This window comes from Macaca thibetana, chromosome 4, assembly GCF_024542745.1.
Source record: "Macaca thibetana thibetana isolate TM-01 chromosome 4, ASM2454274v1, whole genome shotgun sequence".
Lineage (NCBI taxonomy): Eukaryota > Metazoa > Chordata > Mammalia > Primates > Cercopithecidae > Macaca > Macaca thibetana.
The window spans coordinates 30,329,223-30,351,201 of NC_065581.1; the positions used below are offsets into that span (position 1 = coordinate 30,329,223).

The following is a 21,979-nucleotide window of genomic DNA, read 5'->3' on the forward strand; positions in this document are numbered from 1 at the left end:
CTGCTTAGAAATTTCTTCTGCCAGATACCCTAAATCGTCACTCTCAAGTTCAGAGTTCCACAGATTCCTAGGGCAGGGGCACAATGTATCCAACCTCTTTGCTAACACATAACGAAAGTGACCTTCACTCCAGGTCCCAATAAGTCCCTCATCTCCATCTGAGACCTCCTTAGCCTGGACTTCATTGTCCATATCACTATCAGTATTTTGGTTACAACAATTTAACAAATCTCTAAGAAATTCCAAACTTTCCCTCATCTTCCTGTCTTCTGACCCCTCTGCACTCTTCCAACCTCTGTCTGTTACCCAGTTCCACTGCTGCTTCCATATTTTCAGGTATCTTTCTAGCAATGCCTCACTCCTCTGTACCAATTTTCTGTATTATTCTGTTCTTCCACTGCTATAAAGAAATACCCAAGACTGGTTAATTTATGAAGAAAAGAGGTTGAATTGGCTCATAGTCCCACAGGCTGTACAGGAAGCATAGCGGCATCTGATTCTGGGAAGGCCTGAGGGAACTTTTACTCATGGAAGAATGCAAAGTAGAAGCAAGCATCTACATAGCAGGAGTAGGACCAAGGCAAGTGGGTGGTGTGGGGAGGTGCTACACACTTTTAAGCAACCAGATTTCAGAAGAACTCACTATCATGAGAACAGAACTAAGAGGATGGTGCTGAATTATTCATGAAGGATCCATCCTCATGATCCAATCATCTCCCAGCAGGCCCCACCTCCAACACTGAGGATTACAGTGGAACATGAACTTTGGGTGGGGACACAGAAATGGAAACCACATTAACTCCTTTATCATTGTATAGTGACTTTGTCTCTTCTTATGTTTTTGTATCAAAATCATTACTCCTTCTCTTTTTTTCTGGTTTCCATTGGCATGGAATATCTTTTTCCAACCCTTTACTTTCAGTCTATATGTGTCTTTATAGGTGAAGTGTGTTTCTTGTAGGCAACAGATTGATGGGTCTTGTTTTTTTGATTCATTCAGTCAGTCTACGTCTTTTGATTGGAGAGTTTAGTCCATTTCCATTCAATGTGTTATTGATAAGTAAAGACTTACTCCTGCCTTGTTATTTATTTATTTTCTGGTTATTGTGTGGTCTTCTTCTTTTCTTCCTGTCTTTCTTTAGGGAAGGTAATTTTCTCTGGTGATATGATTTGGGTTTTGCTTTTTATTTTTTAAGTATCCAGTGTATGTTTTTTCGGTTTGAGGTTACCATGAAGATTACAAACGCTACTCTATAACCCATTATTTTAACATGATAACATTGTTTGCATTAACAAACAAAAAGAAAACTAATAAAAACTCTACATCTTAACTTCATCCCCCCACTTTTTAACTTTTTGTTGTTTCTAATTTTATCTGATTTTACTATGTCTTGAAAAGTTGTTGTAGTTATTATTTTTGATTGGTTTATTATTTATTCTTTCTACTTACACACCACAGTTACAATGTTATCATACTTTGGGTTTTTCTGTGTACTTTTACTCTTAACAGTGAGTTTTGTACCTTTAGATGATTTCTTGTTGCTCATTAATATCCTTTTCTTTCTGACCAAAGTACTATCTTAAGCATTTCTTATGGGACCAGTCCAGTGTTGATGAAATCCCTCAGCTTTAGTTTGTCCGGGAAAGTCTTTATTTATTCTTCATGTTTGAAGGATATTTTTCCTGGATATACTACTCTAGGGTAAAAGGTTTTTTCCCTTCAGCACTTTAACATATGTCATGTCACTCTCTCCTAGTTTGTAAGGTTTCCACTGAAAAATATGCTGCCAGATGTACTGGAGCTCCATTGTATGTTATCTGTTTCTTTTCTCTTGCTGCTTTTAGGATCCTTTCTTTACCCTTGACCTTTGGGAGTTTGATTATTAAATGTCTTGAGGTAATCTTTGGGTTAAATTGACCTGGTGTTCTATAACTTTCTTGTACTTGGATATAGATATCTTTCTCTAGATTTAGGAAGTTCTGTGTTATTATCCCTTTCAATAAACTTTCTATTCCTATCTCTTTCTCTATCTCCTCTTTAAGGCCAATAACTCCTAGATTTGCCCTTAAGAAGCTGTTTTCTAGATCCTATAGGTATGCATCATTGTTTTTTTATTTTTTTGTCTCTGCTGAATGTGTATTTTTCCCTTTTCTTTATTTGACTGTGTATTTTCTTTTCTTTTCTTTTCTTTTTTTTTTTTTTTTTTTTTTTTGAGATGGAGTCTCACTCCTTTGCCAGGCTGGAGTGCAATGGCATGATCTTGGCTCACCACAACCTCCACCTCCCAGGTTCAAGCACTTCTCCTGCCTCGGTCTCCCAGGTAGCTGGGATTACAGGCATGCACCACCATGCCTGGCTAATTTTGTATTTTTAGTAGAGAAAGGGTTTCTTCATGTTGGTCAGGCTGGTCTCAAACTGCTGACCTCAGGTGATCCGCTTGCCTCAGCCTCTGAAAATGCTGGAGTTACAGGTGTGAGGTGAGCCACTGCGCCTGGCTTTGTTATTGTTAATAGTGCTGCAGTGAACATACACTTGCATGTGTCTTTATGGTAGAGTGATTTATATTCCTTTAGGTAAATACCCAGTAATGGAATTGGTAGGTCAAATGGTAGTTCTATTTTTAGTTCTTTGAGGAGTCGCCACACTGCTTTCCACAGTGCTTGAACTAATTTACACTCCTAACAACAGTGTATGTGTTCCTTTTCTCCATAACCTCACCAGCATCTATTATTTTTTTACTTTTTCATAGCCATCCTTACTGGCATGAGATGATGTCTCATTATGGTTTTGATTTTGCATTTCTCTTATGATCAGTGATAATTGAGTTTTTTATATATGCTAATTGGCTGCATGTATGTCTTCTTTGAAAAGCGTCTGTTCATGTCCTTTGCCCATTTTTTAATGGAGTGGGTTTTTTTTTCCTGTAACTATGTTTAAATTCTTTATAGATGCTAGATATTAGTCCCTTGTCAGATGCAGTTTGCAAAACTTTTCTCTCATTCTGTAGATTGTCTGCCCTGTTGATTGTTTCTTTTGCTGTGGAGAAGCTCTTAAATCTGATTTGTCAATATTTGCTTTTGTTACGATTGCTTTTGTTGTCTTCATCATGAAATCTTTGCCAGATCCTATGTCCAGAATGGCATTGCCTAAGTTATCTACAGAATTTTTATAATTTTGGGTTTCAACTCTTTAAACCATCTTAAGTTAATTTTTGTACATGGTAAAAGAAAGGGGTGGGGTCCAGTTACGATCTTCTGCATATGGCCAACCAGTTATCCCAGCACCATTTATTGAATAGGGAGCCCTTTCCCCATTGCTTGTTTTTGTCAACTTTGTTGAAGATCAGATAGCTGTAGGTTTGCTGCCTTATTTCTGGGCTTTCTATTCTGTCCCATTGGTTTGTGTGTCTGCTTTTGTATCAGTACCATGCTGTTTTGGTCACAGTAGCCTTGTAGTTTGAAGTTAGGTAATGTGATGCCTCCACCTTTGTTCTTTTTGCTTAGGATTGCCTTGACTATTCAGGCTCTTTGGTTCCATATGAATTTTAAAAGTTTTCTCTAGTTCTGTGAAAAATGTAATTGATAGTTTGATAGGAATAGCATTGAATCTATAAACTGCTTTCGGTAGTATGACCACTTTAATGATGTTGATTCTTCCTAGCCATGAGCATGGGAAGTTTTTCCATTTGTTTGCATCATCTCTGATTTCTTTGAGCAGTGTTTGTGATTCTCATTGTAGAGATCCTTTACTTCCTTAGTTAGCTGTAGTCCTAGGTATTTTATTCTTTTTGTGGCAATTATGAATGGGATTGTGCTCCTGATTTGGCTCTTGGCTTGGCTATTGTATATAGGAATGTTAGTGATTTTTGTACATTGATTTTGTCTCCTGAAACTTTGCTGAAATTGTTTATCAGCTGAAGGACCTTTTGGGCTGAGGCTATGGGGTTTTCTAGATATAGAATCATGTTGTCTGCAAACAAGGATAGTTTGACTTCCTTCTCTTCCTATTTGGATGCCTTTTATTATTTTTGTTGCCTGACTGCTGTGATCAGGACTTTCAACACTATATTGAATAGGAGTGGTGAGAAAGGGCTTCCTTATCTTGTGCTTTTCAAGGGGAATGCTTGTAGCTTTTGCCCATTCAGTTTTGCCCATTCAGTATGATGTTGGCTGTGAGTTTGTTATAGTTGGCACTTATTATTCTGAGTTATGTTCCTTCAACACCTAGTTTATGGGGAATTTTTAACATGAAGTGATGTTGAATTTTATTGAAAGGCTTTTTTGCATCTATTGACGTAATCATATAGTTTTTGCTTTTAGTTCTGTTTATGAATCACATTTATTGATTTGGGACTACTGAACCAATCTCGCATTGTGATAATGCCTACTTAATTGTGGTGGATTAGCTTTTGGATATGGTTGCTGGATTCAGTTTCCAAGTATTTTGTTGAAGATTTTTGCATCAATGTTCATCAAGGATATTGATCTGAAGTTGTCTTTTTTTTGTTGTTGTTGTTGTTATGTCTCTGCTAGATTTTGGTATCAGGATAATGCTGGCTCATGGAATTAATTAGGGAGGAGTCCCTCCTCCTCAATTTTTGGGAATAGTTCCAGTAGGAATGGTACCAGCTCTTCTTTGTACATCTGGTAGAATTGGGCTGTGAATCTATCTGGTGCTGGGAATTTTTTTTTTTTTTTTTTTTTTGGTTGGTAGGCTATTTGTTACTGATTCTATTTTGGAGCTCATTATTGGTCTGTTCAGGAAATCAGTTTCTTCCTAGTTCAGTCTTGGGAAGGTGTATATGTCCAGGAATGTATCCATCTCTTCTAAATTTTCTAGTTTGTGTACAGATACGTGTTCATAGTAGTCTCTAATGGTTATTTGTATTTCTGTAGGGTCAGTGGTAATATCTTCTTAGTCATTTCTAATTGTGTTATTTGGATATTTTCTTATTAGTGTAGCTAGTGGCCTACCTTGTTAATTTTTTAAAATACAACTCCTGGATTTGTGGATCTTTTTAATGTTTTTTCATGTCTCAGTCTCCAGTTTAGTTCTGATTTTGATTATTTATTATCTTCTGCTAGCTTTGGGTTGGTGTACTCTTGCTTCTCTAGTTCTTTTAGTTGTGATGTTAGGTTGATCATTTGAGATCTTTCTAACTTTGTGGTGTGGGCGTTTAGTGCTATAAATTTTCTTATTAATGCTGCCTGAGAGTCCTTTTTCTTACGTTAGTCTGTTGTTAAAGCTCTTGACTGTATTTTTTATCTCATTCACTGAACTTCTTTAACTGTAAGATCTGATTTTTTTTCTTTAACATTTTATCTTTTTTCTATGTTGCCCAGGCTGGTCTTAACCTCCTGGCTCTAGTTATCCTCCCACCTTGGTCTCCCAAAGTGTTGGGAGTACAGGCATGATTACTCAGGCTTCTTTGGTTCTTTTATGATATCCACCCTTTGTTGGATTTCTTATTCAGATCATGAATTGTTTTTCTGGTTTTGTTGAAGTTGTCTATTTGTATTCTCCTGTATCTAGTTGAGTTTCCTTAAAATTATTATTTTGAATTTATTTTCAGAGAATTCATAAATTTTCACTTATTTTGGATTGGCTACTAAAAAATGATTGTTTTAGTGTTATCATATTTCCTCGTTTTTCATGTTTTTGCATTGTTATCTGTGCATCTTCTGGAACAGTCTCTCCTTCCAGTTGTGTAGAGTAGCTTTCATGCAGAAAACGTTTCACCTGGAGATGGGTTTGAAGTGTCAGTTGGGTAGGATGTGTTGGCCTTGTTCTGGGTGGATGTAGTAATGTAAACTCTGTGTAGTTTATTTAGCTGCATTCAACATGGGAGAGGTCTCTGAGTGCCTCAGTGGCTTGGGCTGCAGAGGTCTGTGGGGCCGTGCAAACTTAAGTGCTCCTCCCCTGAGAGTGGGGCAGCTGGATGATCTATGCTGTGGGAGAAGGACAAGTTTGTTCAGCCTGTGTGTGATTATAATTAAACCACGTAACCATTAAACAAAAAGAGGTTGGCAGATTCTCTGGTCCATGAGAAAAATCACAGAGAACATTAACTATTAGTACAGCTGGCCTTCTTTTCATTTCCTCACCTTTATTACCAATATTACCAGAAATTGTGGACTACCTTTCTAGGATCATAATTTTGATTTGTATTACTAGGGTTCAGCACCAAATCCTCGACTTCAGGTCTGTATCTCCTTATAATCTCTGCATCCCTTCCTACAGCACTGTGGGAATCTATGCAGTAGGTTGTTCTCAAGGTCACTTTTGTGGTAGGCAGACACAAAGATGGCCCCCAAAGGGCCTCATCTCCTGGTATTTGTGGCCTTATGTAATCCTTAGCCTTGGAGTATAAGCTGGACCTAATGCAATGGTTATAATAAATAGAATATGGTAAGTATTCTAATTATGATGGAATATGTATTTTGGAGACATCAGGGGTCAAATGTGTCAGGTTACTGTCCAAGCCAGGCTGGGAAAGCATAGACACCCCACGAAACTGATGGCAAATGGCCCTGTATTCCTTTTTTTGACCTGAGGGGTTGTTCCTCTCAGCCTCAGCCTCCACAGTCCTTGCTGTGATGCAGATTCAGAAGTAACCAATCCCAAGAAAGGACTCACACTGTATAGAGGATAGGGAAAACTATCATTTTATTAACCACCAAAATTAGGAGTCAGAATGCTTCCACCCACTGCACCCTGGGTTGCAGTTTTACCAATTGCCAAGTACCGTGAGAGAACAAACACCCAAACAGCTATATGAAGCAGGTTTATTACACACAGATAGGCAGCAAGGGACAACAGAAGCCTAGAAGCACTATGAGCCAGTCCCGTCAGGTTCAAGAAAGTTGCCAATGATGGATGGAGTCTCAACTGCATGTGCCCTAATTGCACAACAGCTGAAGGTCCCCAAAAGGTAGCCTGACCAGGGTTATGTGCCTCAGGGGCATTGTGAATCACTGAAAAAAGCTTTGAAGGACTTCCTGCTTCCACAGGAGAGAGGAACAAAAGCCCAGGCTGTCCCAGGCAGTTCCTCCCTAACTCAAAATGTTGCATTCCCTAGGAGGGACAGGAACAAAGTCTGGGCTGTTTCAGGTAGTTCCTGTGCATCTCAGGATATTTACTGCATTTCCAGCACATTCTAAAGTTATTCTTGAGAACTGCAAGCAAGAATGAAGGAGAACTGTGTCAGTCCATGACCTCCTAAAGAAGTGCCCTGCATCTGTCATCAGATAGCAGCAGCAGGAGGAGGAAGATAAGGAGAGGCAGTGAGTCTGATTCGGCTGGGATGAATGAGGGATCTGGTGGTAAAGAGGAAAGGAAGTGAAGAAACAGAGACACAAATCTAACACCTGGTACGTACAAATACTCCCCCAGGGAATCCTCCATGGCCAGAAAAATGGGGAAAATAACAGTCTCCAATCTCGCTGTGCTGTCCCCTGTGCCCCAGCTTTCCCTTACTTCAACTCAGAATAAATATCCCAGGGAGCCCCGAGTGGCAAACACTGTCAATATGTCTTTGCTCATCTCCAGAACAGATTATCACAGCTCCTTACTCCCCGCAAGTCCTAATCTCTCTATTCTTATTAGATAGGATATTAATTCAGTTGTGTGCAGCAGCAACCCAGATGGTCAAATAGGAAAGTAGTGTGTATGTCTCCCATGACAGTGAGGCAGACAGTCTAGGGCCACTAGGGCATCTGCATTATGAAGTTGTCTAGGCATAAGGGCTCCTTTGGCCTTCCTTCTCTGCTATTATAATAATTAGAAGGGTATTGCCCTTATTAGCATGACTTGGAGCACCCAAGACCATGTCTATGGTCCTTGAGGAAGGCAGGGAAAGCTGGGAAGGAGAAAAAGGCCCGGACCTTTAAGGGTAAAACCTACAATTTCACATCTGCTTCATCTTATTGGCCAAAACTTAGCACTAGCCTCAAGAAAGGCTGTAGAATACAGCTTTTAATCAGGGCGGCTGTGTGCCCAGATAACTCCATTGATGATATAGTTTATATATTTGTCCCTTCCAAATCTCATGTTGATGTGTGATCCCCAGGGTTGGAGGTGGGGCCTAGTGGGAAGTGTCTGGGTCATGAGGGTGTATCCTCATGAATGGCTGGGTGCCCTCCTCATGAATATGAGTGAGTTCTCACTCTATTAGTTACTGCGAGATTTGACTGTTAAAAAGAGCCTGGCTCCACCTCCTCTCTTTTGCTCACTCTATTGCCATGTAACACATCTGCTCCCTGTTTGCCTTCCACTCTGATTGAGAGCTTTGTGAGGCCCTCAACAGAAACAGATGCTGGTGCCATGCGTTGTGTCAGCCTGCAGAACTGTGAGCCAAATAAACATCTTTTAAAAATAAATTACCCAGTCTCAGGTATTTCTGCATAGCAATGCAAAACACCAGTGGTGTGCTACCAGTGGTGTGGAATAAGGATAATTTTTGCTATAATTTACAAATTTTAAAAAATCAGGGGCAATAGAATTATCAATATCTTGTCATTATCACTATCTTTTTATCTATCATTATCAGTATCTTAAACAGAACCAGATTTGGATGTTAAAAATTGAATAATCTCAAAACATATCATTAAGTGAACATAAAGGTGCAGATTCAGTGTGGTAAAATATCTGGGAAAAAAGGGAAACCACCATCTATAATACTGTAGAAACTGGTAACCGTGGTTGTGTCCAGGCAGGGAATTTGGAAAAGCTGTTGGTGGGATAGAGGATAGAATTTACTTTTCACTGTATACATATTTTTATTACACTAAGTTTTTAAACTTTGTGCATCTAATAGATATTCAAAAATAACTTTGAGGATGGGCACTGTGGCTCCTGCCTGTAATCCCAGCACTTTAGGAGGCCAAGGGATGCTGATCGCTTGAACCCAGAGTTTGAGACCAGCCAGGGCAACATGATGAAACCCTGTCTCTACAAAAAACTATGAAAATTAGCCGGGCATGGTGGTGTGCACCTGTAGTCCCACCTATTTGGGAGGCTGAGGGCAGGAGGGTCACCTGAGCCCAGGGAGGTTGTGGCTGCAGTGAGCTCTGATTGTGCCACTGCACTACAGCCTGGGCAACAGAGTGAGACCTTGTCTCAAAATAATAATTTTGAATTACAAAGTTGATTTAGTGATGGTGGTTCTTTAGAGATGCAGGAGGTCTGAAAAGTAACAGGGAGAAGTATTAAAAGAGCATGCCCTCCCAGGTTCACAGAGAACTCAAGAGGAGCCTTTCCAGTAACATGTTTGATTTTTGTATCCAGGGATTTGCTTTCATAAACGAAGCACACATCTGCAGGTCATCTGGTCCAACTCAGGACCTGGGTTAAAATGACCTCAGTGTTGGTCCAACCTGTGCAAGACACTGTCCAGGGAAGAGGCCTGGCTACCCGCTTTTCTTGGGGTCTCTGACCCCACTTCTGTCTTGCTAGATGACTGTCTTCTTCCCTCTTTGCTTGCAAGTTTTGATGGAGCAGAAAGGCTCATATGGCAGGGAACTGAGGTCAGCCTCTGGCCACCAGGCCATTAAGACTGAGGATGTCAGTCTAACAGTCGTCAAGGAACTTAATCCTTCCAATAATCACCTAAGCCTGGAAGTGGATCCTTCCCCAGTTCAGCCTTCAGATAGAAACCAGCCATGGCAGATATTCTGATTAAAGCCTTGTAAGAAACTCTATGCAGAGGAAGCAGCACAGCTATGCCTGGGTTTCTAACCTACAGAAAATGTGAGATAATACACATTACTATAAGCTGCTACATTGGTAATTTCTTACATAGCAATAAGTAACTGAAAAAACATTTCACAGCTTTCACTGAGTTAAGTGACCCTTAGGGCCAGTTAGAACTTCTCTCATCCCTTCCCTATGGCAGCCCTTATCTTTCTCCTAGGTTGACAACCCGCTTTCTCTTTACCAGTGTAAATGTCAAGTTCTCTTACTATCTCAGTTGCTCTCCTCTCACATCATCCAGGAGACCCCACTAGGAAGTGGCAGGAAGAATGGAGGAACTGGCAGCAGGGGCTTGGCTAGACTCCCCATCACGGTTCATTCTGTAATGCCAGTATTACCAGGGGTTCAGTTGGAAGAAGAGAAGGGGCCAGCAGGGATTGGAAGGAGATGAGTGAACACCCGAAGGCTCTCAGGCCCACATGGGCTGTGTTCTCAGACTATGAAATAAAAGGTGATGAATAGACTCTGCATGGCCACTGCTGGTCTTTACCCTTCAGCATTCTGGATAGTGCACCTCATATACCGTGATGCAAACACATTGACTCCAGGGCAGATATAACCCATCCTTTCCCCACCTGCAGCAAGAACACCCCATCAGCCTATGGGTCACCTTTTTTTTTTTTTTTTTTTTTTTTTTTGAGATGGAGTCTCGCTCTGTTGCCCAGGCTGGAGTGCAGTGGCACAATCTCAGCTCACTGCAATCTCTGCCTCCCAGGTTCAAGCGATTCTTCTGCCCCAGCCTCCTGAGTAGCTGGAACTACAGGTGCATGCCACCACACCCAGCTAATTTTTGTATTTTTAGTAGGGACGGGGTTTCACCATATTTGGCCAGGCTGGTCTTGAACTCCTGACCTCATGATCTGCCCACCTCAGCCTCCCAAATTCCTGGGATTACAGGCATGACCCACCACACCTGGCTGACTATGGGTCACTTTGACACAGGATTTTTCTCAGCCACTTGCCAGTCCAAGACCTCTGAGGCTGGTGATTCCCCACCCTCCACCCCAGGCCTCACTAGGGTGGGGGTCACCACAGGAGACGCCCCATTTACTCAGACCATTGGGCCACGCCTGGCTTGCACTCCAGCGTGGATCCTGTGGCCGCCACAACTGTGTGCTCAGCCCCTGATGGGAGGGAGTGTCTGAGCAAGCAAGTGCACAACCCAGCCAGCCATTCCAAGCTCCGGCACAGGAGTGGGCTCTGTGTAGGGCTTGCAGCTGGATCCCCCTGGCGTCCAGGTGAGGGGGTACATACAGGGTGGTGCCCAGGCAGTGGTGCCTGCAACTCTGAAGCCCCCAAGGAGGTGTTACGGCATGCTAATTAGCTCTTTTAGTCCCACTCATTAACAGCTCTGTCAGCTCTGTTGCCACTTCCCATCATAAGGGGTGGCTGCCCTCAGCGGGCAGAGGGCCACAGTGGGTTCCCAGTTCTTGTCCCCTGTCCAAGAAGAATGAGGTTACACTGACAGTTGTAGGGTGAAGAGGGTAAAGAATAGCTTTATTGAGTGATGAAACAGCCATCAGCAGAGAGGGGATGCGAGGGTGGTTTCTTACCCCAACCTGAAGGCCGGGGAGTCCCTCTGTGTATCTGAATCTTGGGCTTTTATAGGCACAGGTAGCACTGCATAGGGCATCATTCAATTGGCTTAAAAGCATTATTCAGAAAGAATCAATTGGGAAAAAGTGAACAAACAGGAACAGAAATTCTCACTTTGAGTTGTGGGTTTCATACAGAACAAGCAGCCCAGTGTTCAGGCTTCAGGCTGTTTTTGGCTTGAAGGTGCGATTTCACTGGGCACCTGCCCCTATCTGCCTAGGGATTTGCCTCCTGCCACTATCAACTTCAAGCCCCTCAGCTCCCTGTAGTTGCCCTCATGAGGACTGTGGCAAATGCAGTAGACTCCAGTTCAGTCTCTGTGCCTGGAGAAGAAAGGGAAGCTGCTCAGAGCCCACCGGAGGTGACTCATAGGTGGCCAGTGGACAAATATGGGGTCAGCAGGACAGCATGGTTACTTGGGCTTAGCAGTCAGACTGTTTCCTTAGAATCATGAATCAGCCCACTGAGAGTCAACGAATCTCCTACTGACCTCAGTTTCCTTGTCTGAAAAATGGGGTTGAAAGTTGTCCCTATGTCATGGGGCTCTTGTGAAGTTTAAATGATTTAATTCCTGTAAATCCCTTAGGAAAGTGACTGACACTTTTATTAATGCAGAATTCTGTAAAAGGGAGGGACCCATCCATTTAGCTCCTGTTTCCTTATTCCAAGTGTGAAGAGGACCAGCTCTCCCCAACACTTCTCCTGACCCCCCTTCCATGCCTGCAGGTAGAGCGCTGTTCTGCTCCTTACAACCCACAGGGTGGGGGCAACCAAGAAAAGGCCAGGGTGGTGCCAGTATGAGGAAGTCACAGAGCAATACACACAAACACACCCACACATGCTATGCTTATATACATCAATGTGCACATACATATACAAAAACCCATACATGCTTATAAACACACACATATATACAAATCTACATACATACAGATGCGTATACCTTATACATCTACATGTACACACAGAGACACATGCACATTACACACTCCCTTCAGATTTGCCATTTCAAGCACTGGCTTATTCCCACTTAATCTCTTATAAGCAACTTAGGAATCTGAAAGAGAAGGACCTGAGAATTTTTGTCCCATGAGAAACAGACCCATTTCCCCAGGATTCTGGGAGTTCCTGAGCCTCATGTAGCCCTGTGCCTGAAAGCTCAGGGAGGAGCAGAAAAAATGCTCACTCAGATCCAGGTCCTAGTGTCAGGGGCAGCCACAGGAACTGACTTTCCCTGGGTATTGAGGATCTGGGAGCCCAGGTCTCCTTCTTCCAACCAAACCTGTGGCTGCTCAACCTCCCCTCCATAGCCAGGGGCCCCTTCCAGGCTTTGCTGCATAGCAGGAGTCTCCACAGGGGCTCCAGAAGGAAAAGGGGCAGAAGTTTAACCCCTTCGGGTGAGGCACCCGTAGGTGAGAATAAGAAAACCCAGAGTAACATTCTGCATCTGAACTCTTGTTCCTCCAGAACACAGCTCCTGTAACCACAGCCCCAGTGATCACAGCTCCAGCAACCACAACGCCAGTGACTACAGGTCAGTGGTTACTTGTGGCTGGGAAATATTTCCCTGATAGGGATGGTGGGCTCAGAAGTTGGCTCTCAGAAAGGAAGGATAGGTGAGGGGTGCTGACCCCCCAGCCTCAGCCCTAACTCTGCTGAAAATCTCCAGAAGGGCCCCTCCTCTCCTTTCCCTGAGAAGTGGCTCTCTGCCTACATCCATCTCCTTACCCCATCTCAGGGTGAGGAGCCCCTCGTGCTGTACATGGCATGTTTATCTTTGCTATTCTCCAGAAGGCACCACCACAGCCACTCCCTTCTAGAAGGTTCCATCTCCTGCAGGCCTGGTGTCCACAAGCTCTATGGTCCCTCTTCATTATGTTACCAGGTCAGTGTGATTTCCACAGGGCCCAGAACCCTAGAGTTCATCTGTGCACCGGGAGGCTCTGTGGAAGAGAAAGCAGAAAGGGCCCAGGCACAGGCCTGTTCAATGGTATCTACTCCAATGACAAAGGCAAAGGCACCATAACTCTTGATGCTTTGGCTGCTGCCAGGGCAAGGCAGGCAGCATGCCTGAAGGAACGCAGCCGAAGCCTAGCAGGGATGCAAGGAAAGGGCCTTGGAGCTCAGTGCACACATTCTCCTTCAGAGTTAAGAACCTCTTCAAAATTTCTCTTATCAAGCCACCAGTCAGTGTTTCTAGATAAATGTTAGTTACTGAGATTTATAGCTGCCGGATCTCCAGTGGGAAAGGTCAGAAGTGTGAGAAACCTTTAAGAGTCCATAAAAAAAGCCCAGTGGTCTCCTGGAAGCAGTTCCATCTCATCAAACACTTTAAAAAATGGGGCAGGTAGCACTGCCCAAGGGACGCAAGATGGGAAGCTCCCCAAATCCACATCTCTTGCTTGTGGGGGAGCCATCCTCAGCACATCGGCCCTACCCAACCAACAGTAGATACCAACATCCCTATGATGGATGAGCTATGTAGGGAAGTCCCCCCAATCTGGAGAATTGGCCCCCAGTGGGGACTTGGGGAGGGCTGAGTTGGGGAGCTGTGGGAGGTCATCACCAGTGGGGCTCAAGCTTTCCCCTCCAAGCTCCAAGGATCTCCGCAGCCACAGGATGCATTCCTTCTCCACTTAGATCTTGTCTCTCTGTGAAGTACCCATTCGCCTTCCATTTCTACTTGGTGTAGAATGTAGGGGGCAATGAATGAGACTGCGTATTGCAGAGGGTCCACGTCCAAGCACAGGCAGTTGTAACTGTAGTAGCCACACCACCAGTACCTGTGGTTCCTGCCAGCCCCTCCATTGCCCAGGCCAGGCAGTGTCAGTCTGGCAGACGCACCCCCAAGGACTCTCCCTCATGGTGTCTGCTCCTCTACCCCACCCTTCTGCTCTCACAGCTGCTCCTTAGGTGACATTCACACTTAGACAAAGTTGTCTGGTCCCCTGATTATGATCTCCTTTACTTGCTGTCAGCTGTGCCTGGGAAGTGGTCTATGCTTAGTTCCAGGATACAATGAAAAAGCACTGGACGGGCAGGTACAGTCTTGGGCTTTACCATGAACTGTGTTGTTCGGGCAAGTTGTCTAACCTCCACAGCTCTGTTCATCTTGTATATATGGGTCGGGGGGTGAAGACTATGAGCCCACAGGTCTGCTTCTTTGCTCACTGTAACAGATTCTAAGTGCAAATCCCTGAAACAGGATCACAGTACACAACATTAACATAAGAGGGTACATTATGCACAGTACAGCTTTCCTTGAGGTTCTACAGAATGCAAACCTTAAGTACCAACCCTCTGCTGAAAAATCCTCTAATGAATTTCAAGGTTAAATATAAACTGTGGAATTGTTCTGCCTAGAGTAGTCACACCCTCCTCTGGGGTCCCACAGTTCACAGGCTCAAAACTCCTGATCCAACAGTTACACGCTGCACCAACTTTCAGACTCTCTCTCCTAGTAGGCAGTGAGCCCCTAGAAGGCAGGGACTATGTAACAATGGCCTGGCAATTTTGTTGAATAGCTGCTCCTGTCAGGATCAGCTCATAAAAAGCCAAGCACTGCTCAGCTTTTATTATGCCTCACTGATTTATACCTTCATTTGGCATTCAAGAACTTGTTCCAATAGTGCCAAACAGTTGGGAGATATTTACTAAAAATTATTGAACTGCAGTCTGTCCTCTGAATCCACTGTGCTCAATCCCACCACACACCCTGCTGCTTCCTAACTTCTAGCTGCTTGGAATGTCTTTCTTTCATTTTCTTCATCCACTCAAATGGTACACATCCCTCAGGTTCCATGCAAAGTTCCATCTCATTCATGAAACTCCCTGACCACTGGGATATCTGGCCTATGAACTTCAGCAAACTATTTCTCTGCATTTCATTTGGCATTTGAGGAGGGACTGGTCTCTGACGTCTCTTGGTATGCCTCACAGAGTCAGTAAAGTGTTCCCAGACCTATGGGTACCACCCCATATTGTTAGCTCTTTGAGGATACACACTAGATTATACTTTTCTGGTTCTCCACCCTGAGCACCCAAAAGGCAGATGATAGGTACATCTCGGCTCCAAAAAGACTGCTGAACATGGAATGAATTAATGTCACACAGAAACTGACCTGGTGACCAGTCTGGGCCAGTTCACTCACATGACTGTAGGGGCTGGCAAGTACATAATTTTCAGGTTAGACTGGCAGGCTGGAGATCCAGGGAAGAGCTGACGCTGCAGCCTGAGGTCACAGGTAGCAGTGTTGCTGGGTTGCTGCACATTCTTTACTGTGAGATTTAGAAAAACTGTCAATTTATCATTATCCTAATAGTCAAAAATTTAGATAGCCTATTTGCTTTTCTTTTGTTCTTATTGTTGGTGTGTTGTTATTCCTGTGAAAATCATAATTGTGCAGTGTTTTGATATCTATGAATTCAAAAACTTAAACAGAATATTAGGAACAGTAATAATAAAGTGACAAGCTTTGGATACCTTTTTGTTTCTGAATATTGTAAACATGAATCTTCTGGATCTCAGAGGGAACAAGGAAGCAATGACATTAATAATGAATCATAATCTGGAACACCTGATATTGTACAAAAAGCATAACAACTGGAAATGCCTTTGCAACTGCATAAGTTAGTTCAAGGAAACAATTAATTTGCATTTCTAAAATTTAAAAAATCCCCAATAACTTCTGACAAAACTCACAGATGGCTTATTATTGCTAGCAATGTCAATACTGGATGCAAATCATGCTCAAAAGCTGTGTGAATAGCCAAAAGTGCTAAGCACATTCTGTCAGTGCTCATAATTCAAGGAAAACATTAGCAAAATTCAAAGAGAAAAACTTGAAAAATATTAAGAACAGCTTTCTACAATAAAGTATTTGAAAAAAGCAACACACTGGAAAAATGCCATCAGATGTTAGTATACAGTTTAGCCAAATGTGTAATTAAATACAGCATGTTACATCATTAAGTAGAAGCTTTTAAACAATTATACATAGTGCATTTTATCACAGTATAGATTAATGGTTCTGCTGGTTGCAAACCATATTCTACATAATAAGACAACTTTTGGAAAATTTATTAATCCAAGCAATAAATCATTATCAGTGAAGTGTCAACCATTTCACACAATGTATTTAAGTTTTAGTTCCTTAAATACTAAACATAAGACTTACAGGAAAATGGGTTTTTGTTGATCTGAGGAACTCAAACATACCAACCTTACTCATCAGTGCTGAAGAAAAATAGCTTTAATGTGAGATAGCTGTATGATGGTACAGATAGGGCCAGTATATGCAATGAAAAAAGTTCAGGGTTTCACCAAAATTTTAGCAAAATTTCAGGGTTTAAAAATCTAGAATATTATCGCAGAAGTCACATGACTGTCTCACATTTACTCTTCCTCGTGTCCTGATCCTGCTGACTTGTCCACATGGGCAACTAGGAAGCTGGCACAACTGTACTTCTTTGTTCACTTTGGTCACCACCATTAGCTCTGCTGTTGGGCTGCCCATGTGTAGGCAGATTTCATGAAAATATCAGGTTCCCTAAGCAACATGAACTGGGAGGCTCAGAGAGGGGAGATTTCCTTAGTCACTGACTTACTGAGGGACTGACTCAAGATTCCCAGGCACTAGACAAAAGTAGTCGGGAAAGGAATCATTTCCTGATTGCCTGTTGGGGAAAAAAGAAACTATTCTTTGGATAGAACCGTCTGGATGGACTCTAACACAGTAAAGTGAAGGCAGTGCATTCTTCTTCTCAGAAGGACGGCAGATGGAGCACCATGCATCCCCACAGAGGGGCTGTCCTGCGGTCCTTACAGGAGTTGCCAAGCTCCCAGAATCTCCTCCTGCTGCTGTCCCCACCCTGCCTGAAAGAGGTGAGGAGGATGATGGGGAGGGAGGCAAACAGACTCGGGATAAGAGGAGTGAGTGCCCTGGTAAAACCAATTACTTAGTTAAACCTTTGGCCAAAACTCTAGGAAGGGAGGCACAAAATGGAACAGTGTGTGTTTGTTTGTTTTGCTTCTCTAGGTAAAGGTTTAACTTCAGCATGGGTAAAACTATTCTTTCCTTCTTTTTTCTCTCCCAGAGTTCTCACCACCTCCTCCCAGGCTAAACCCTTCATGTTGCAGGAGACAGAGAATCCCAGGTAAGACCTGGACTTTTTCTCCCCGCTCCCTTCCTTCCTTTTTTCACCGTGTGTGTTCAGGATAAATTATCTTGGTTTTGTTTCTGGAGGGAAAAGGGCAGAGGCCCTGACTTGAATCTCAATCACATTTCTACACACAGTACCTGAAGAGACAGAATAGCAGAGGGCTGGGAACAATTAACATTGCTCTATAGGCTTTAGAATGGAGAAAACATAATGCCCACTCTTTTTTCTTTTACCCAAATCCAACTTCAGTTTTCTCTCCAACTCTCTAAAACCACCACCAATACTATTATCATATCATGTGTAGTACTTGGGGGGTGGTGAAAGGCTGAGTGTGAATCATGTTCAGATAGCAGGGTGTTAAACGAAATAGTTCCTCACATCAATGCCCGAAGTCATCCTTGGTCACAATAAAAGAGAATAGAGAGAAAAAAGTATGATTATTGTATTAGATAGTGGGGTTGCAGGGTTTTTTAATTTTTATTTTAAAAATTATTTTGTTATGATGATATCAATTTTTTAAGAAATAAAAGAATGGAAAAAGTTGACGGGATTTCATAATGCAAAGAAAAAAGCAAAACAAAAAACAACAAAAAGCAAACAAAATAAAAATTTATATGTAATACCAAATTTAATCCCTTCGTAACTCTGTGAAGTGGGTCAGTACTGATGGGTCAGCTTAACTAACAGATACTAGGAATAGATCCAAAAATAACCAGCCATGATCGTATAGCTTGTGGAACCCAAGTTCTGTGACACTCAGCCCAGTGTTCCACGTACAATGGCAACCTAAGCGAGGAGGGGGCCTCAGAGATGAGGTGGCCGACCCTTGCAATGTTGATATTCTCCAGCTTTCTCAGAGCAAGTGGCTGAATCTCTTTCGTGACAGACAACTCACCACCTACCAAAGCAGCCCATTTTATTAAGTCTAATTTTTAAAAAAGATCCTTATGATGAGCACAATTCTGTCTCTCTCATACTCTATGGAAACGACCAATTTCTAACCTCTATGTCACCAAGAGTAAGTATAAATCTTCACATAATAGCCCTCCAAATATGTGAAATCTCTATAGTCGTAGCCAGGTATATTGCATCAAAATAAATGGCTATTTTCTGCAGGAGGGTTGGTCCAAATGTCCTAGCCCACCATTACTAGAAACAAGAAGTCCTCCCTATTTTTTGAATAACTATATTTATTTGCTCAAATCATACTTATTAGGGGCCTGCTATCTGCCATGCAGTGGGGATGCAGCAATACACACGTCAAATAGATATGCATTTGGAGTGTGGAAGTGGGTGCCCACCCTAGTCGGGGAGCATCTCAGGATGTCCTCCTTGAGGAGATGACATGTCAACTGAGCCCAGAGGACAACAGGAGTTGACAGGGAAGAGTATTTCCTAGAGGGAGAAGCTGGAGGCAGCTGTAGTGAGGTGCTGATGGGTTCTGGCCACCACCTGGACCACCTAGATTTGATGTTTCTCCACCCCCACTTAGTTGTGTGACCCTGGACAAGTTCCTCACCCACTGCGTGCTTTAGAACCCTCACTGTGAAACAGGAGATGTGACAGGAATGTTGTGAGGATTGTTTGAGTGAATACATATGAAGGACTTAGGACAAGCCTGGCACATTGTTAATGCTCAATCAATGTTTGCTCTCGCGACTGGAGGGAAACAAGGTAGCAGGCAGGAGCGGGGAGTGTGCAGACAGTTCCTGCTAAGCCTTGTAAGTCATTCATGGCCCAGCACTGTAACCAGAGAAGTGAGGATGAGACTTCCACTTTGAGAAAGGCCTCTCTGGCCGCAGCATGTAGAGGAATGGGAGGGGATTAGAATGTGTGTGCATGGACTAGGTGGGAGGTAACTGCAGGGCCAGCATCTGTGGCACAGATTATCTCTCTTCATCCTGAACCCCTCCCTCTTCCTGTCTTGAATCCTTTTCCCATTCCTGACCACATCCTCCACCTGTCAGAAAGTCACAGGTGTTAAGGAAGAGATTTCTGAGCACACTTTGGACAGAAGTCATGATGATGGGGCCCATGACTAGGAACCTGCTGGGAGAGGTGGCCTGCAGTGTGTCTGGAGTACACGGGGGACCCTGGGAGCATCTTCTGTGGCCGTGGCCCAGGCAGGCCTGCATCACTTGGTGCTGTACCACTATCAGATCCACCACGGGAGCCATGTGCTGTCCATTCCACAAGGAGCTCTTTCAACAGGGAGACGTCAGGCCCAACTGGATTCTAGCCACCTTGGTCTCCAGTCTCCTACTCTCAAGCCCATGAGTGACAATCCAGCACAGGAAATTTGGTTCTGTGAGCAGCATCTATTGGCAGGATGACCAGCAATTCTTGTGTGTGGTTTGCAAAGATCTTACGGAGCACAAATGTTACGTAGTGCTGCAGAAGAACAATGCTAGGTTCCACAGGTAGTCTGTCCTTTTGTTGTCTTGTCTACACCACAGAACCTTTGGTCGACTTGCCTTATTATTGGTTTCAGTCCTATTACAAAACAACAACAACAACAAATTATTGTATTCTAAACACAGTTCTAAATGCAACAATAGTTTATCTTTTAATCCTGTATTATACAGTTTACAATTACTTGCAAATGCATAGTACCTCACTCCAAAAAACCTCAGGCATCCAGGCATCACAATTTCTCTCTCTGCATGACATAGAAACTTCCATGTCACTAGAGGATTTCACAATCCATATACAAATCCCCTGAAGACTTCTAGGTGTAAAGGAAGCATCACTGGACACAACACTGAAAATGGCAATAGGCCAGGCATGGTGGCTCATGCCTGTAATCCCAGAACTTTGGGAGGCTGAGGCGGGAGGATCACCTGAGGTCAGGAGTTTGAGACTAGCCTGGCCAACATGGTGAAACCCCGTTTCTACTAAAAATACAAAAATTAGGGGTGGTGGTGCATGCCTGTAGTCCCAGCTACCAGGGATGATGAGGCAGGAGAACTGCTTGAACCCTGGAGGCAGAGGTTGCAGTGAGCCAAGATCGCACCACTGCATTCCAGCCTGGGCAACAGAGTGAGACTCTGTCTCAAAAAAAAACAGGCAACAAAAGCCCTGGATAGATAGGGTTTTTTTTTTTAGGTGAGCTATAACATCTGGGCAAATAAAAACACTATGTTATTCCTAGAAAAATGATAGAAATCTAACTTAACCTTGTCAACATGGGGATTCATTATGTTATTCAGCAAACTAAAGGAACAGTAAGAATGTAACTGCATCTCAGGTACAACTAGAACCAGGGATTTGAATGCAACTAAGACTCCCCACCTTTTATTTTCTCTTCTCTAGATTAGCCCAATTTTTTACACATTTCCTGTATGAACTATAACTATAGCCATTTCTAGATTAATATCTCTTATCAGCAAAGCAAGACAGAGTTATTCTCTGGTCATGAAGAAGAGAATTCCAGAAAAGAGCTCTGAGTCAAAGGCCAAAATCCTGGCATATCTGGTGCTGTGCAGAGCTGAGAGACTGGCTGAAGAGTGTGTCAGCAGTAAGCTATCCTAGGCATAGGGCCTGACCTAGAAATCAAAAACCCTAATGTAGCAGTATTGCATCATCTATAGCCTAGATTATGCTGCAATGATATACAACTCCCATATCTCACTGGTATAAACCAACAAGGTTTCTTTTTCATGCTACCTGTTCATCAGGAGTTGCTGAGGGGGTCACTTGGAGTCACTTGGAGATCCAGGCTTGCCAAGCAGCCACTGTTTTCAGCACCAGCTATTGCCCTGCTAGTGGGCAAAGAGGGAGCTCTGGAAGAACATAAACCAGCAGTTAAATTCCCAGTCCAGAAGAAATACACATCACCCCTGCTAATACCTCATTACAGGGCACAGATGATGACAATAATGACCTCTCAGGCTTAAGGACCCTTCAACTCTGAGAGAGGATATCTAGTGGTCACTCAGTTACTATCCTGTCTTTCCCTCAGGTGGAAGTGGGTGTGGTTTCCAACACCCCTAGCTATGTCCCCTGTCCATGACAAAATCTTTGTAATCAAAAGTTTGAAGTATTTTGGAGTTCACAAGGGTATTTGTTTGCTGTTAAGACTCTTGCTCTCACTTCTACCTGACAAGAGAGAATTTGTATAGACTATTAGACATGTGACTATTTTTTTAAAGCACTAGGTATTTGGGGCAGGTCAACATGTTTCCCTATCAGAAATCACTCATAGATATGTTCTTTGAGGTCATGAATTCTATGAAATAAAAATAAAGAAAGTTATTGAGCCTCTCTTGGGTGCCAGCACCATGCTCAGTACTTTCCTTTTTTTCAGTATACTCACATTACTGATTATCCTTCATTTTAGTTATGATCAAAGCAAGAGTTGAAGGAATGTCCTTGGTTTAAGGCTACACCCTAGGAGGCAGAGTCAGAATTTAAATCCAGCTTTCTTTCATTTGAAAGACTGTGCTCTGTGCTGGACCACACTGTACAGTT

General features: G+C 43.0%; 2 protein-coding genes and 1 long non-coding RNA gene across 6 annotated transcripts in view; 2 read left to right on the forward strand and 1 right to left on the reverse strand.

Moving 5' to 3' along the window:
- The window catches only part of LOC126953098 (popy class I histocompatibility antigen, alpha chain E), a 221,050-nt gene that overhangs the window by 24,877 nt on the left and 174,194 nt on the right, over positions 1 to 21,979 (forward strand). The gene's annotated exons all lie outside the window — the stretch shown is intronic.
- RPP21 (ribonuclease P/MRP subunit p21) overlaps positions 1 to 21,979 on the forward strand; it is a 97,388-nt gene that overhangs the window by 24,738 nt on the left and 50,671 nt on the right. The window lies entirely within an intron of this gene.
- The window catches only part of LOC126953191 (uncharacterized), a 51,200-nt gene continuing 30,346 nt past the window's right edge, over positions 1,126 to 21,979 (reverse strand). For 3 of the 4 annotated variants that reach the window (XR_007725141.1, XR_007725142.1, XR_007725143.1), the window contains exons 2-3: positions 21,176 to 21,291; positions 1,126 to 20,002 (exon numbers count right to left, since the gene is read on the reverse strand). This is a non-coding gene — a long non-coding RNA (uncharacterized LOC126953191). The remainder of the gene's footprint in view (positions 20,003 to 21,175; positions 21,292 to 21,979) is intronic. The other variant, XR_007725144.1, reaches the window with a different exon arrangement.